The following is a 16,377-nucleotide window of genomic DNA, read 5'->3' as shown; positions in this document are numbered from 1 at the left end:
AAACATGAAATTCTTATATCTAAATTTTTGCTTTTGGGCCACACCTGGCAGTGCTCAGGGGTAACTCCTGGCTCTGCATTCAGAAATCACTCTTGGCAGACTAGAGGAACCATACGGGATGCTGAGAATCAAACCCAGGTCTGTCCCTGGTCAGCCAAGTGCAAGGCAAATGACCTACCATTGTGCTATTGTTCCAGCCCCTGCCTAATTAATTTATAAAGTAGTATATATGTTTATATATTTATAGACAGTATGATAAACATTGTGTTATAATCCACAAATTCATTGGCATTACTCACATAAACAAAAGTATGTTGGGTTCTCAGTTATTTTTTAACAATTTATTTATTGATTGTTGGGCTACACCTAGTAGTGCTCAGGGGTCACTCCTGGCTCTGACTCAGAAATCACCCCTGATAGGCTGGGGAACAATATGGGATGCTGGGAATTGAACTGGGTCCCTCCCAGGTCAGCTACATGTAAGGCAAACATACTACTGCTGTGCTATCTATTTGGCTCCCTCAATAACTACTTTAAGTATATAGAAATTCTAGAATAAAAATGCTTGAGAGCCATTACTTGTGTTTAGTGATTTGGTTTAGATAATATAAGGCTTAGGTAAGAAGCAAAGGACGATGAAGACAAAAACAAGAAGGAAGACAAAGCAAAAGGAGGATGAAGAAGAGGAACATGAGAACTTACAAGGGTTTGATTCTTCAGATAGATGCTGAGAAACCTAAGTCAGTAGGCATCAATAGACAAAGGAGAAGAATAATAAGACCTAATCTAAAGGTAGGAGAGCAGTATGACATTTCTTTTTTATTTCTCTTTCCTTTTTGGTTACACTTAGCAGTGTTTACTCCTCGTTCTGTTCAGGGATCAGTCTTGATGTCTCAGGGGACCATATTAGACTTAGGAATCAAAACTAGACTGACAGATTGCAAGGAAACACAGCACCTGGTGTACTATCTCTCCAGTTGTTTGTTGTTATTTTTGTGCAAAGGTATAAGAACAATATTACTCTTTCAACTCATTGCTTTAGTAAGTCTCCCAGAAAAGAAACACTTAATAAAAAAATATGGATTGAGTCATATGGCAGGCCTGTCTAGTCTCAAAACTAGGGATACAAGCCTAAAGAAAGAACTCTTAAAGTTAATTCAAACAAAAAAGAATCACATTGTTTTAACAAAAAAATTACTCAGTGTTTTCGCTCAATTACAATGTTGAATAAATTGGAAGAACCCCTATTGCAATGGGGAGAGTAATCTACTTCATTCAGGTGACTGATTCAAATGTTAACCCCAGACAGTCTTTGAAGTCTTTGAAGATGAGAGAATCATGCTTAATCAAATACCTGACTAGCCCTATGGTCAGTCAATTTGACACATACAATTAACCACAATAGGAGCAACTGAGTGGAGGAAATGGAGATCCATTTGTAAGAAAATGGGAAAAAATGTGGAAGACAAGATACTATGGATTCTATGGCTATTCTTCAAACATCTACAAACTCTGCTTCCAGGCATCTACGAATATTCTTTCCAGAGATCAACCCATTGATCTTTATGCTTTCTATGTCTTTTCTCATTTCTGTAGAAATTCTTTTGGGTGAGGACCAATTCTACTACTTTGTGGACTGAGTTTACTTCAACCTAGCAAATGTGAAACATCAAAATGATGGTCCTCCCCTCACCTTCAGACCTTATAAGCCCATAATCGCATCCTTCCAGAGGCAAAGAACATATATTTCTCCAGAAATGTAGTAAATGTTAAATTTTGTTTTATGAGTGAATCTTTAGCTGTAATCTGATTCTCATATGATAATGTATTGCAAATCTTTAGAAAATTCTCTTTTTAGTAACCTGCAAACTGAGGCTCAAACTCAACAAGTGAATCATTGTAGTAAAGAACATGACCTTTACATTTGGAAATACTCTTAAGACCAGGATTTAAATTAAAAAGATCTTAATGCAGCAAGTGAGTGGTGATGACTGGTTGGTTGCAAAAACTTATAATTGGGGATGATATGAGCAGAGACTCCACTGATCCTCAGGAACCACCATATCTTGGCTATCTTTTCCCAAGTGGCCCAGAGCTGTTCATGGTCTCCACCATGGCTGTGCACCCACCTCCTTTTTCCTGATTTCTATTACTACACTATCATTTACCAAGTTGTTCATAATATAGTCATTTCAGGCATTAAATATTCAAACACCAATTCCACCACCAGTATCACTTACCTTCATCTGTATTTTTAATCTCTTACCCACCATCATAGCCTATCTCAATGCACACACAAACAAATTTACTTCATATTGCTTGTTACAACACAAAGTCAAATGGAATTATCAAAACTTAGATCAACACAGGTCAATTAGAAATTTTTGTCATATCTCTCCAATGTGTTACTAAAGTTAGAGTCTAAGAATTTATTGATATGTAGTTGGTGCTCGTTGAGCTTCCATATTACTGTTCAGGCTCATGGATGTTGGTAGATTACTATGTAACTTTCCCATCAAATATTCTGTGATACACTATAAGAAAACTAACTATAAGGCTGACTAAGATATTTAAGTATCTATTTGTTGTGCATGGCTGCATGGTCCAGAATTTATAGATCTAAAACAAATTAGGTTGACTTGGAACTTTGATAAGGTTAAGTTGCTGAGCTGAGTTGTTTCTGTCAGAGGGTGTTTGGAGTGGTGGTTTTCCCTGGCCCAACTTTTCTGAGAATGTCACAGAGTTATCAGCTAGGAGTGAACTACCTGGGAAGTATCAGCAGCCATTATTTCCTTTTGGAGCTTGGTGGAGGAACAAGACCATTTTTCTGCTGGGAAGATGGTGGTGGTAGGAAGGGGTTGTTGGGTTTTTTCAGTGGTAGGTGGCACCATCATCTTACAGACATTTGTAGGACCAGTTGGCACTTCTACAGTTGTACTTCAAATCCTATTGAAACCTGAGGCTTTTATAGGAAATATCTTGTGTCCACTAACAGATAAACTCATACTTGTATATTAATGGCATAATGCCACCATATTCAAATTATATTCTAACACATTAATTCCTGAAAGTTTAGGAAATATTTAATGATAATATAACTTAACTAAAATATTGGGTGGAGAGCATGTAAAGAGCTTGCTTTGCATATAGTCAAACTGGTTTGATCCTAGGTAATACATTATGATCCCTAAGCATTAAGTCAGAAGTAATCCCTGAGCATCATAGGGTATGGCACCACAACAAAACTTTTTGAATGTTATAGGAATGAAGTATAAGAATGTTATTAGTCAGGTGGGGATTGGGTGGGGAGGAGGGAGATTTGGAACATTGGTGATGGGAATGTTGCACTGGTGATGGGTGGTGTTCTTTACATGACTGAAATCCAAAGACAATCATGTATGTAATAAAGTTGTTTTTAAAAATATTATTATTATTATTATTATTTAAAAGCTCTGCAAAGATCTTAAGCAAAGGCAGTTATTTGCCTTAACCCAATTTGATGTGTGGCAGATGCTATGGATTGGCTCACTTAGTTTCCACTTCAACTTCACTTACAGAGATCCTTATTCCATTTACTATATTTTCACTTTTCCTGGGACGTTTGGGTGTCAAATAAAGATGAATGATCTACAGATGACCCATCAAATGAGCATTTGGAAGGAATATGTCTGGGAATGGAAGTCAACACATGAGTGCAAAATTAAATATCTTGACAAACACAGTGTTCTTGACAGGATACATCATTTCCCAGTGAGGTGGCAATAGAGTCGTGGGTATTCCTTCTTAAATGCCCTGGTGGCTAGATGAAGGGTGATGTACCAGTAGTTGGGTTTCTACCAGAAAGTGGAACCAGTAATTGGACATTGTTCTCTGTCTGATTTTGGCCTTGGGAGTACAAACCTAGGCTGATTAACCATCAATTCTGATTTTCCATAGGTTAGTAATAATACAAATAAAACTGAAAACAATAGTTTTAGTAATAGAAATTGCAGTAGTAGTAAGTAATTATTGTTGTTATTGTGTTCATTGATTTTGTAGAGTGACAGTAATAATAATTATCTTTCTATTTAAGCTAGTGTGAATCCAGGTTATAAGTAAGCCCTGACAGTTATAATCATAGAAGCTGTCAATTTCTTTGGAATATGGCACAAAATTAGTGGTTCAAAGAATACAATTTTGGCCATTATTCTTCATGAAAAGGACTTGGGAATATTCCAAAGATGAAGCTAAGGAGATAAAAACTTTAAGGGCAAAAATTTCAGGTACTACAGAGGCAATGAGGGTAAAAGAATGGAAAGTGTTGGATGTACATGTGCCTTGTGTTTTGAATTTCTGAATCAGAAGTTCTCTGAATTTTTCCTAAGTGCACAGTTAAATGAAAACATTCGGTGAATGAAACATATGTTCATTATCTTAAATTCTTCAAGGTTCTCATGAAGATACAAATAAGAAAATGACTAAGTTTTTTATTGGAACTAATGAGAAGACCAAGATTTATGTATGAAACCATTAGAGAATAAAATTATATAAAAATTTAAATGCTACATTTTGATGTTTAATATATCTAACTGATTAAACACATAAATCATAAAGCATTTTTTCCATTATCTATATAGTTTTCTCCAAATTAGTGACTCATGAGCCAAATTGGGTTAATAGGTATATTTCATTTTGACCTTCCAGTATTTTTAAGTAGCTTAGTTGGCCCTCATAATAGATATTTTTATCTTAAAATTTAAAAGAGCCTACCACCAAGGATAGAAATGTGATGCAATTTGTCTTTTATAGAGAGATGCTTTTCTTAATCCCCAAAATCCATTTTAATAAAAGGCACTGATTATCTAGTTAGTTTTTCTGACATTTTAGAAGTTCCCCAAATCCAAAGTGTCCTAGAAAGTTCATTAGAAAAATAGACAAGGAGTCAAGTAATATTTCCTACTAAAGGATAGTGTAAATAAAAGAAGAAAGAAGCAACACCTTTTAGATGAAGAAGTCAGAGACATGTTAGAAAGTTTGAACTTGCCATTTGTTCTTTCTGAAAATGTTGTAGTCTGATAGCAAAAGTCAGGTCTGAAAATAGATACATTCATTCTGATTATTTTTTTTGTATTTAGCCAGTGACCTAGTGGTATTTTATTATCTTTATTATTATTTTTAAATTCCTTTATTTAAACACTATGTTTACAAGGCTGTTCAAAATACATTTGTTTTTTGCATAGTTATAAAGTTGTTTATAACCAAATTTCAGTCATACAATGTACAACACCTTCACTAATGCACATTTCCAACCATCAATTTCCCTGCTGCTTCTCCCCCACTGCCCTCTCCCCTGCCCGCCTCTGGGCATCCTTCTTCTTCTTCTTCTTCTTCTTCTTCTTCTTCTTCTTCTTCTTCTTCTTCTTCTTCTTCTTCTTCTTCTTCTTCTTCTTCTTCTTCTTCTTCTCCTCCTCCTCCTCCTCCTCCTCCTCCTTCTTCTTCTTCTTCTCCTCCTCCTCTTCTTCTTCTTCTTCTTCTTCTTCTTCTTCTTCTTCTTCTTCTTCTTCTTCTTCTTCTTCTTCTTCTTCTTCTTCTCTTCTTCTTCTTCTTCTTCTTCTTCTTCTTTTCTTCTTCTTCTTCTTCTTTTCTTCTTCTTTTCTTCTTCTTCTTTTCTTCTTCTTCTTCTCCTTCTCCTTCTTCTTCTTCTTCTTCTTCTTCTTCTTCTTCTTCTTCTTCTTCTTCTTCTTCTTCTTCTTCTTCTTCTTCTTCTTCTTCTTCTTCTTCTTCTTCTCCTCCTCCTCCTCCTCCTTCTTCTTCTTCATTTCTTCTTCTCCTCCTTCTCCTCCTCTTCCTTCTCTTCCCTCTCCTCCTTCTGCTTCCTCTTCTTTGCTTCTTCCTTTTAGACACTGTGGTTTGCAATATTGCTATTGAAGGGGCTTCATGCATACCACTCTATTAAAAAGCACATACTTTTTGTCCCAGAGTAATCATTTCCAACTATCATTGTAATAGTGGTACCTTCTCTGCCTTAACTGGACTCCCCTGATATTTGTGACAAACTTTCTACTGGTTCTTCTGGCCTTGTCTCTATTATCTTTGGATATTATGGTACCATACTATTTTTTATATTCCACAATGACTTCTGATTTTTAGTGCAGTGTTCAGTGTATATTACAGGCTCCATTTAGGGAAATAAATAATCATAAATACACTCATGAATTCTCAAAAAAGCATTGGTATAGTGGAAAAATATGAGAAATTTTAGGAATAAAATTGGAATTTGATCGAAAGAATCAATACAAGTTCTACTATAGAAAAATGCATTTTTTCAAAAAATAAAAAAAAGTTCCCCAGGATCAATGGAATCTTTAACACAACAACAAAAAAGAGGAAGTAGCCATAAAGATTGATTATCTAAGCTGAAAAGTAGAGAAAAATATTTTTAATTGATGTTTCAAGTAGTGTGATACATGTGTGTGAAAGAGAGAGAATAGAGCCTAAAAAGCTTGCAATTCTATTGATTGAACAAAAAAATTAAATTTAATTTAGAATAGTAACCTGGTATACAAGCATGAAAGTCAGCAAATTCTAAGCAGAATAAAGGTAAAGAAAAACATTATAACCATATCATAGTTAAATCACTGAAAATCAAAGAGTAAAAGCAAATCTTAAAAGCATTAAAATAGAGTTTATCTGATATTTAGCATTCTTTTTTCTGGATTACTTCACTCAACATGACATTCTCTAGCTCCATGAAGTTGCAGTGAATTCCATGATTTCATCCTTCCTTGTAGCTTCATAATATCCTATTGTATATGTATGCCATACCTTCATTATTCATTCGTCTATTGTTAAATACCAAGGTTTATTCCATATTCTAGATATAGTGATACGTGATTTGGTGAATAATGGTGTATATGTCTTCTTTTGAATGAAACAAGTGGAATTGCTGAGTTGTGAGGTATCTTACTTATCTGTAATATATATAACAGAAGAAAGGAAAGCAAGGTATCAAAGGAGAGATTCTTAGATTACCCTGGAATCTGGGTCATAAAACTGAGGATAGGGAAAGAAAGAAGTTAAATTGAAGAAAACTAAGAAGAGGCAGATGGAAGCTAACACGGGTGTCAGTGATCTCTAACATGCCGATAGTAAAGAAGTATTGCTATCTATATTCTGAAGTCCAGAACCAACTTAACTCAAAGCCATAAAAGCAAATATTAAGTGGTCAGAGAACAGAACACTGAGATGACCAACATGAAAGTGGTAGGTTCAGGGAGCAGAGCCAATGCAAAGGGGGTCCCTCCCTGGTGAAGAGGACACCCACTGCTGGGTGCAGTCTCACCTAGCTTGCTTCTGAACTATATGCCAGAATGCTGGCCAGCAAGCAGTTTGTCTTCCAACCATCTGTGCTGGAATGGCACATTCTCAGGACATAGTCTACACCAACAATATACAATCCTGCTACTACTTCTCAAGACTGCTGTGGGGCAATGTTCCACACACAAGAAGGTGTCTGTGAAAGTATATGAAATAATAGTTGGGGCTAAAGAGATAATACAATAGGCAAGGTGCTTGCTTTGCAAGAGGCTGACTCATGTTCAATGATCTACTGTATTCTGAGCCCTGCCAGGAGTAATCCCTGAAAGCAGAGTCAAAAGTAAGCTCAGAGAAAAATTGGGTGTGACTCTAAAACAAAAACAAAAGCAGAAAAGAGTTCTGGGCAAAAATATCTGCAAAACATCATAAAATCAGGAGGTGTATAGCTCCAGGCTGGCCTGCCTGCAGCTAGCTAAAATTAGCTCTTAGGGATTTCATGTGAAGAGCAAAAGAACCACTGCTTCTGCCCTTAAGAGTATAAGGAGTTGGGGCCGGCGAGGTGGCGCTAGAGGTAAGGAGTCTGCCTTGTAAGCGCTAGCCAAGGAAGGACCGCGGTTCGATCCCCTGGCGTCCCATATGGTTTCCCCAAGCCAGGGGTGATTTCTGAGCTCTTAGTCAGGAGTAACCCCTGAGCATCAAATGGGTGTGACCCGAAAAACCAAAAAAAAAAAAATAAAGAGTATAAGGAGTTGCTGAACCTGTTACCAGGATAAAAAAAAAAAACAAAAAACAAAAAAACAAACAAACAAAAAAAACAGTGCTGAACAAGGGGAAAAGGAAGAGAAAAGAAAGAAAGGGGAGAGATCAAAAGAGAGATTCCCAATTTGTCAAGTCATACTGGAGGAAAGGAGGAGGTGGAGGAGGAAAGAGACCCTTTACTCTCTTCATTCCAGGCACATTTGGAGCAGCCGAGTCTGGTTCATCTTGAGAGTTTTATGTTTAAAACCCATTAAGAGACCAGCACAAGCCTGCAGGGCCTCAGGCTGACTGAGGTTGGAGAGTAATCTTGCAGCTGTTGCTCTGAGTAGGATGATGAACATGACAGGTGATGAACAATTTGGCTGACATTGTCTTTCTTTAAACAGCATCCAATGGCTATGTAGTCCGGTTGCTTTTACATAACTCCATCAACATAGGTTAATTGGTCCATTTCATGCCAAATTCGGTAGTCAAATTTTATGCTTGCGACTCTGGCCAAAAAACATCTGTTTGGACAGGGAAATAAAACTGCTGAGATGCAAAGGCACATATATTCCCTTCTCCCCCAGCCTCCTTCTTTAACAGTCCATTTAAGAAATCTCTTGAAAAAGTTCACCAGTTAATGTCCATAGAAACTGCATTAGATGAAAAGGAATTCATCGCCAAAAGTGCTTAGAGAAAAGACACTTGACCCCTTTTGAACTTCTAATAATCAGTGCTCTGCAGGTTTCCTTGGCATTCTCTTGCTTCCTGTTCCTGTATCTCTCCTCTGAGTGCCCCACTATTGGTGTTCCTTGGTCTCCTTGTCCCTAGATCCTTACTCAGTTGCAGGCAAACACTAGGGACTCCATACATTTGTTAAACTGATCAGGCTTAATTTTGAACTTCAAAAATTTTTGATATGCAGCTTTCCTGATCTCCATATTTATTTTCACTTTTCCATATTTCTTACTTGGCTTTTTTATCCCTTTATCTTATCTTCACCTCTTTTTGATTCTCTCTCCTCTAGTACCTAAAAATTGTCAAAAGAGGGGCCGGAGAGATAGCATGGAGGTAAGGCGTTTGCCTTTCATGCAGAAGAGCCTGGTTCAAATCCCGGCATCCCATATGGTCCCTTGTGCCTGCCAGGGGCGATTTCTGAGCATAGAGCCAGGAGTAACCCTTGAGAGCTACTGGGTGTGACCCAAAAACCAAAAAAAAAAAAAAAATGTCAAAAGAGGACGGCAGGAGATCCAAAAACAGGGCTCACCCTCCTCGTAGTTGTGGTCACCAGCCTGCATACGTGCCTCAGGGCAGAGGAGGTCTCTGGCACCATGCCACAGGTGACAGAGGAGGGCGGGATACCTAAGAGCAGGGCTCAACCTCCGTGCCACTATCATCTGCTTAGGCGCCGCAAAGCAGAAGTCTCTGGCAGCCACAAACCACTTTAAAAAAAAAACACCCTGAAATTTTAGCACCCTAACCCACCCTATGCAAAGAACAATGGAGAAACTAAGGAAGACATCAATAGCTGGAGATATGGAGAGAAATTCTAACAGATTTCCAAGTCCTCCAAAAAGCACAAATTTAATAGATGAGGACCTAAAATCAGTATTTAATATCTTAGTAATGGAATTCAAAGAACCACTAACTAAAGAAATTAAGAAATCCATAGACAAGCAATTCATGCAACTCAAAGAAAAGTTTTATTAGAAGATGAGAGAGTCCATACAAACAGAACTAAGAGAACTAAAAAACATGCTAGCAAGCCACAGTAGCAGAATTACACAAATAGAGAATCATATGGATAAATTTGAAGACAAAATACAACCAGAAACAACAAAGAAATCAACAAAGAAACGAGAGACAATATATTGGAAGAAAATGTAAGGTACTTAATGAACAAAGACAAAAGAAATAATCTACAAATCATAGGAATACCAGAAGGGTAGGAAAAAGGGAAAGAGGAAGAACAAGTAGTGAGGGAAATAATAGCAGAAAATATTCCCATCCTCTGGAAATAGACATCTGTATAAATCCAGGAGGTGAAAAGAATACCGAATAAAATAGACCCTAATAGACCAATATCAAGACATATAATAATCTAAATGGCATACAAAAAAAGATAAAGATTAATTCTTTAAAGATATAAGGTAGAATAAAAACCTCAAGTACAAAGGAAGGAACGTAAGAATCAAACCAGATCTCCCATTTGAAACAATTCAAGCAAGAAGACAGTAGAATGACATATTTAAACTACTGAATGAAAGAAACTTCCTTTTTTTTTTTTTTTGGTGGAGAATGTGGGAAAAGAAACTTTCAACGTAGAGTCCACTATATGCAAAACTCTCATGGGAGGGAGAACTAAAACCATTCTTAGACAAAAAAGAATTAGAACTATTTTTGCTAACCAAACCGACTTTAACTGAACTACTCAGAGATGAATCACACAACCCAAACACCCAATTGTAACAACACAACCCTACACAATATAATAGCACAACACCCTGTCAATAATCTCCTTAAATGTCACGGGACTAAACAACCTCAAAAAAATACACAGAGTAGAGGGTTGAATCAGAAAATAAAATACGGGTTATCTGCTGCCTGCAAGAAACACACCAGAAGAAAGATAAATACAGAATGGTAACATTTATTTGAGGTACCTAGAATATATACCACATAATCATACAGTACTCTATGAAGAAGCACAACAGTCTAAATGGTAGGAAGTCAAATGCCATAGGTGCCAGGGTATAGTGAGGAGAAGTGATCAAATCAAGTGAAAGAGGGGAAACACAAGCCTTTACTATCTTTTATACCACAAAGAAATCAGCAACTAAGGAAACAGCAGTGTAGAGCAAACAGGTGTTCAATCAACCTCTCACTACAAAGGCCTATAATAATGTTCTAATGTATTTATCCACAGAACTAGGTGCAGATTATGACTTGAAGACAGAGATTCCTGCTGCAGTGCTTACTATCAATATGTTTTAATGCCTTAATAATATTAGGTATAAATAACTCTTCAGGTTCTTTGTCCACAATAGTTCTTGGAGATATAGGGTGGACACCCTAATTTTGCAGCTCAGTACTCAATCATACCAGGTACCATATACAGAGCTCATTATGACAATTTCTTGATAAAATACTCCAATTTACCCATTTTATTTTGATTATGTCTTCTAATAGGACCGAAAGCATGACCATTGACACCACTGGAACAGACAACTGTGCACCACAAACATGTTACAGGTTCCACTCATTGAGTACATTTGAGTAAATTACTATTATTCCTTTTCCTTTTTTTCTTCTTTTTCTTTTCATTTTTTCCTTCTTCCCTTCTCTCCTTTTTTTCTTCAATTCAACATATGTTATTATTATATCATAAAGCCCATGCTGTCAATTTCTTTTAGGAAATTAACCACGATGCACAAGACACTGCGGATGATACTACATAGGGTAGGCACCTCTTGTAGTGCTTATTACCATATTGCTTAGTACTCTAGAAATGAAAATTATGCTTATATTAAATGCTTCAGTCACAATTTAACCCTGAAAGCTTCATTATCAAAGTTCACCCCTATCATTGATGAAGTGCTAGAAATTGGAAAACCTTCCCCTTCTGAGGCATTGGCCCAATCTTTTTAAACTTATTTTTCTTTATTTTTTCCTTCTTTTATTATTTATTTATTTATATATTTATTTATTTATTTTTATTTTTCCCTTCTTATCTTTCTTTTTTATTACTCTCATAATCTAAAATTTAGCAATTTATTTATCCTTTCTTAATGCAATTATTTCTTAAGCACTCAGACCCGTCCTATGAGGATCAGCCCTCCAACAACAAACAGGTGATCTGATGTCCTGAGGACTCAAGCGATTTAAATAAAGTTTCTTTTCAAAGCTAAATGAAGGGAATAAACTCTGTCCTCTTCATTTCCATGACATTTCATGTGTCAATGAGCAGTGGACAAATAAATATGGATAAAAATTGTGCCATAAATTAAGATACTGTAAATTATGTCTGTATTTTAATTAATGCTTAGAGATATTTGAACCACTTGAGTTCACTATACTTTTGATATATCATGCTTTTGTCAGCATTTCTAATATAGCTGAATAATTTAGGACTTTGGACCATTGGGAGACTTTGCTGGTTGACAGTTACCCCATTCCTGACTATCAGAAAGGAGGAGATGAAATGCAGGCCAGCATATTCTTTTTTCTGAAAGCATTTTTAAGAAAAACAGCTTTTATGTCAACTTTGTTACTTTATTGGAAGAAAGTAGGAATGACAGAAGACAACTACCATTGTTGAACCCTTTATATAGCACTTAATTTCTACTAGCTAGTTCATTTTATTCTGTTAGGGGGAGATGTGATTTTTACAATGCAGATAAAAGAAAGTAAGTTCTTAAGGAAAGATATTATTATGAAAAATACAAATTTATAAATAAATTTTATAAGCATGTGTTCAGTGAAAAAATTAGACAAAATTCACATTGAATATTCCATTTATATTAACTACAAAAAGTAAAGAATGCATAAATATAGAGAAAAAAGAAAGGAAGTTCAAGGAGGCTTACCAAGTACATAGGTAAGGTCAGAGATCTATGGTGTGAGTGAAATAGGCATAATAGCCAAACTAGATAACTTCAATCATATGCTTTCTAGCATAATCCCTTTATCTGCAGAGCTTTGATGCCACTGCAGAACTATGAGCATAGCTTACACTTAATTCTGCCTCATGATGAGCCCCCCAAATTGCTCCATCCACTCATCTCCCTTCCCTCCAATCTTCTACTCACATACCTTCTCATTTTGTTTTAATATCAACACCTCACTTTTCCATGCTGTTTTTCAGACATTATTTCATATACTTTCACAGACATTGTCTTGTGTGTGAGACATTGCTTCACAGCAATTTTGGAAAGTAGCTCACTGTTTGAAGTTATAGATATGGCACCTGTGACCTAAAATGAAGATGGAGTTGGTTCTTTCACCTGAGTTTGGAAGAAAGATGAAATGTGGATCAGATCATTGGGAGCGTGAAAGGCTCAGTGAGAAGATATTATTGGTCAGTGCTTAAAGGAACTGGGGCAGAAAGGGCTGTAATGCCATCTGAGTATTTCAATGTCCAGACTAAATTTTATTTTCTAGGAATTGCAAAATTGTCTTTATAGTTAAATTTCTTAGTTTTCTAAGTAGTGCAGTTATATGCTAACTATTAACTGAAAATTTATGCTTCTCTCAATGAACAGCTTTTCTTTTGAGGTCCTTTCATTTCCAAGAAGCATTATTCACTTTTATAGTGAACAATGTGAAAATTTTAGCTGTACTTATATGATTTGAAAATCATCACGTTGTCATGAATAATGACAACAGACCTCTGATATATCTCCTTTTCTCCAGCCAGCATATCCAACCCAGTCATTACACTAGACTGGTTTTGCTCAAATAAAATGTAAATCTCCTCTTTGGAGATTTCATACTAGAATTTCTGGAAAAAAAAATCCAAAAACAAAACAACTTATGCTAATGGCATTCTCGTTCTCTTATTTTTCATATACTAAGCCATGAAGAATTTAGATTGCACTTTTCTCATTATAGTCATTTTCACTGACTAAAATATTTACTAAATTTATAAACAAGATTGGAGCTTCTTAATTAATTTATTCATTTACTTGTGGTGCTGGGATCAAACTCAGGAGTTCACATATGTAAGTCTCTACTGTTACCTTACATCTATAGTCCTGGAACATTTTATTAAGTTTAAGATGCATCATAATTAGAAATTAATTAAGATACTTACATGTATGAAAAGGCTTGTCATAGGCAATTTAAGAACATAAAAGTGCATACATTTTAAATGAATTAAAGTGTTCAATGGTATTTAATTAAATTGACTTATAAAAGAGACCAAATATATAGAAGACCCTTGGCTGTGGTGAATTTTAGCAATTTTTTTAATAATAAAATTTTTATTTTGATCATAGTGGCTTACATATTGTTGACAATAATATTTTAGGTATATATTTACATAAAATCAGGGGGGATTCCCATCACCAAATTGTCCTCCCTACACCTCTGTTTTTGTCCTACCTCCCATATCCTCTTCCCTCACCCCCAGGGTTGCTAGAATATGTGGTCTCCTCTGTATCTAGCCTATTGCTTAGTAGTCTTGCACCTGTTTGGTCCTGGTGCCTCCCTTATTTCCCCTCTAACTGGGGGGCAGGACTAGCTAGTTCAAGTTACGTGGTTTTGTTTGAAGGAGAGAAAAGTAATAAACTGGGGTAAAAGTCTAATACGCCGAAAATAGGCGGGATTCTTCTAGAGGCTCTCATAATCGGTTTGAGAAACAAAGGAGAGAATAAAGGTGAAACATTCCACCAGTACAAAAAGAAGTGTCAAAAATCCAGTGAGTACTCCAACAATAACGACAAGCACCCAAAAAAAAAAAAAAAAAACCAAAAACAAAACAAAAAAAAAACAAAAAAAACAAAACAAAACCAAAAACAAAACAAAAAACCCCCACAAAAACAGAAACAAAAAACACAAAACAAAACAAAACAAACAAACAAAACAAAACAACAAAAAAAAACTCCATGGTCTTGATATAAGAAACATGGCATAGCATATAAAGAAAGAACAGAAAGGAAGAGAAAGAGTAAGTGTAACTGGGGACAACTTCAATAGTCACACCCAAACAGAGAAATTGACCAAAAATAGGTAGGTAAATAAAAATAATAATAATAATAAATGAAAATAAAATAATATATAAAAAATAAATAATGTTTTGTGCTTTTTGTTTTTTTTTTCCCTCCTGCCCTGGCACAGTAAATATTGGGGTCATTCGAAAATGAATTCACTTGGCCTAAGAGATAAGGGGTTTCTCCGCCCTTGGAATGTATTGTCATGGGATCAACTATAGATTCTGTTCAGGATCATTTGTTCTCCTGGTGGTGCTTTTGTGGTGTTTGGAAGCCCTCTGCTCTGTCCTGGGTGATACAATCAGGCCTCTGTGTCTAGGGATCTCAGTATCTGCACAGATCCTGCGGTGGGATTTATGATGAAGTCAGTCTTTGTGGTTCTAGAAGTTCTGTTCCATCAGTGTCATTTTAATTCATCTTCTGTGGTTGATGATGAATTTTAGCAATTTAAAATATATGACTTTAATAAATACAATGGAACTTTCTTTTGTTTGTTTGTTTTTTGTTTTTTTTTAGGCCACACCCATGTGATGCTCAGGGGTTACTCCTGGCTAAGTGCTCAGAAATTGCCCCTGGCTTGGGGGGACCATATGAGACGCCGGGGGATCGAACCGCGGTCCTTCCTTGGCTAGTGCTTGCAAGGCAGACAGACACCTTACCTCTAGCGCCACCTCACACCGCGATCCTTCCTTGGCTAGTGCTTGCAAGGCAGACAGACACCTTACCTCTAGCGCCACCTCACTGGCCCCAAATACAATAGAACTTTTAATAAATTAGATCAACCACTAAAATGCCTTTTCTGTATATAAAATCTGTACTCAGAATTATTGAAAAGTCTTCATAGCTTTGTTTTTGAGAGCTTATAGGAATTGACAGTAACAGAAAATCACAAGGCTGAATGGCAGAGAGAAGAGAGAATGTCCCAAAGAGAAATAGGAAGGAAAGGTCTTGAAGTTTAAAGAGGTCTCGAGAGAAAGACAATGGAGGATAGGGGCCAATAGTCAAGCAATCATCTCCAAGTGACCCACACAATTAAAGCTGAAATATTGAACTAAGTAAAGTGCATTACATATGAGACAAGGGGCATTCTGCTTTCCTCTCCTTTCTGCCTTAATGATGTTGATGTTTCTCTTGCTTGGAGAATGGATATAAAGGAGTGATGCCTGATAACAATTGTTTGGTTAGTAAAACTGTTATCATTACTGTTTGTTTTACACTGACCCCATCCTGATTAAGGTTAAATACTATAACTGCTTTATACAATCTCCCAAGCTATATCCATTTAGCCTTTAATATAAACCTCAAGTCCTTCCTTTCTGGCTCATATTACCTTTGACTCTAAGTTGGAACAAATGGAATTAATAGTTCAGACATTTCCAAAGCCTTAAAGAAAACCTAAGAAATCATTGGGTTCTCTATCCTACAATTGCTGCCACGTAAATAGCCCAAATTTACCAACTTTCCACTAGTCTCTGCAAAAACTCCTACCCACCAAGAACTCCAGGTATGCCTGTTTTGTGACTTACATATCCAGGGGTAGTTTGGAGCCAAGGTGAACCACTTCCTTCTGTGCCTCTGTAATTCCAGAAGTCCCAGCACCATGCCTAGAAACAACTGCTGTTGCCATCTG

This window comes from Suncus etruscus, chromosome 8 (genome assembly GCF_024139225.1).
Source record: "Suncus etruscus isolate mSunEtr1 chromosome 8, mSunEtr1.pri.cur, whole genome shotgun sequence".
In the NCBI taxonomy this organism is placed as follows: Eukaryota; Metazoa; Chordata; class Mammalia; order Eulipotyphla; family Soricidae; genus Suncus; species Suncus etruscus.
This window is presented reverse-complemented; position numbering follows the sequence as displayed.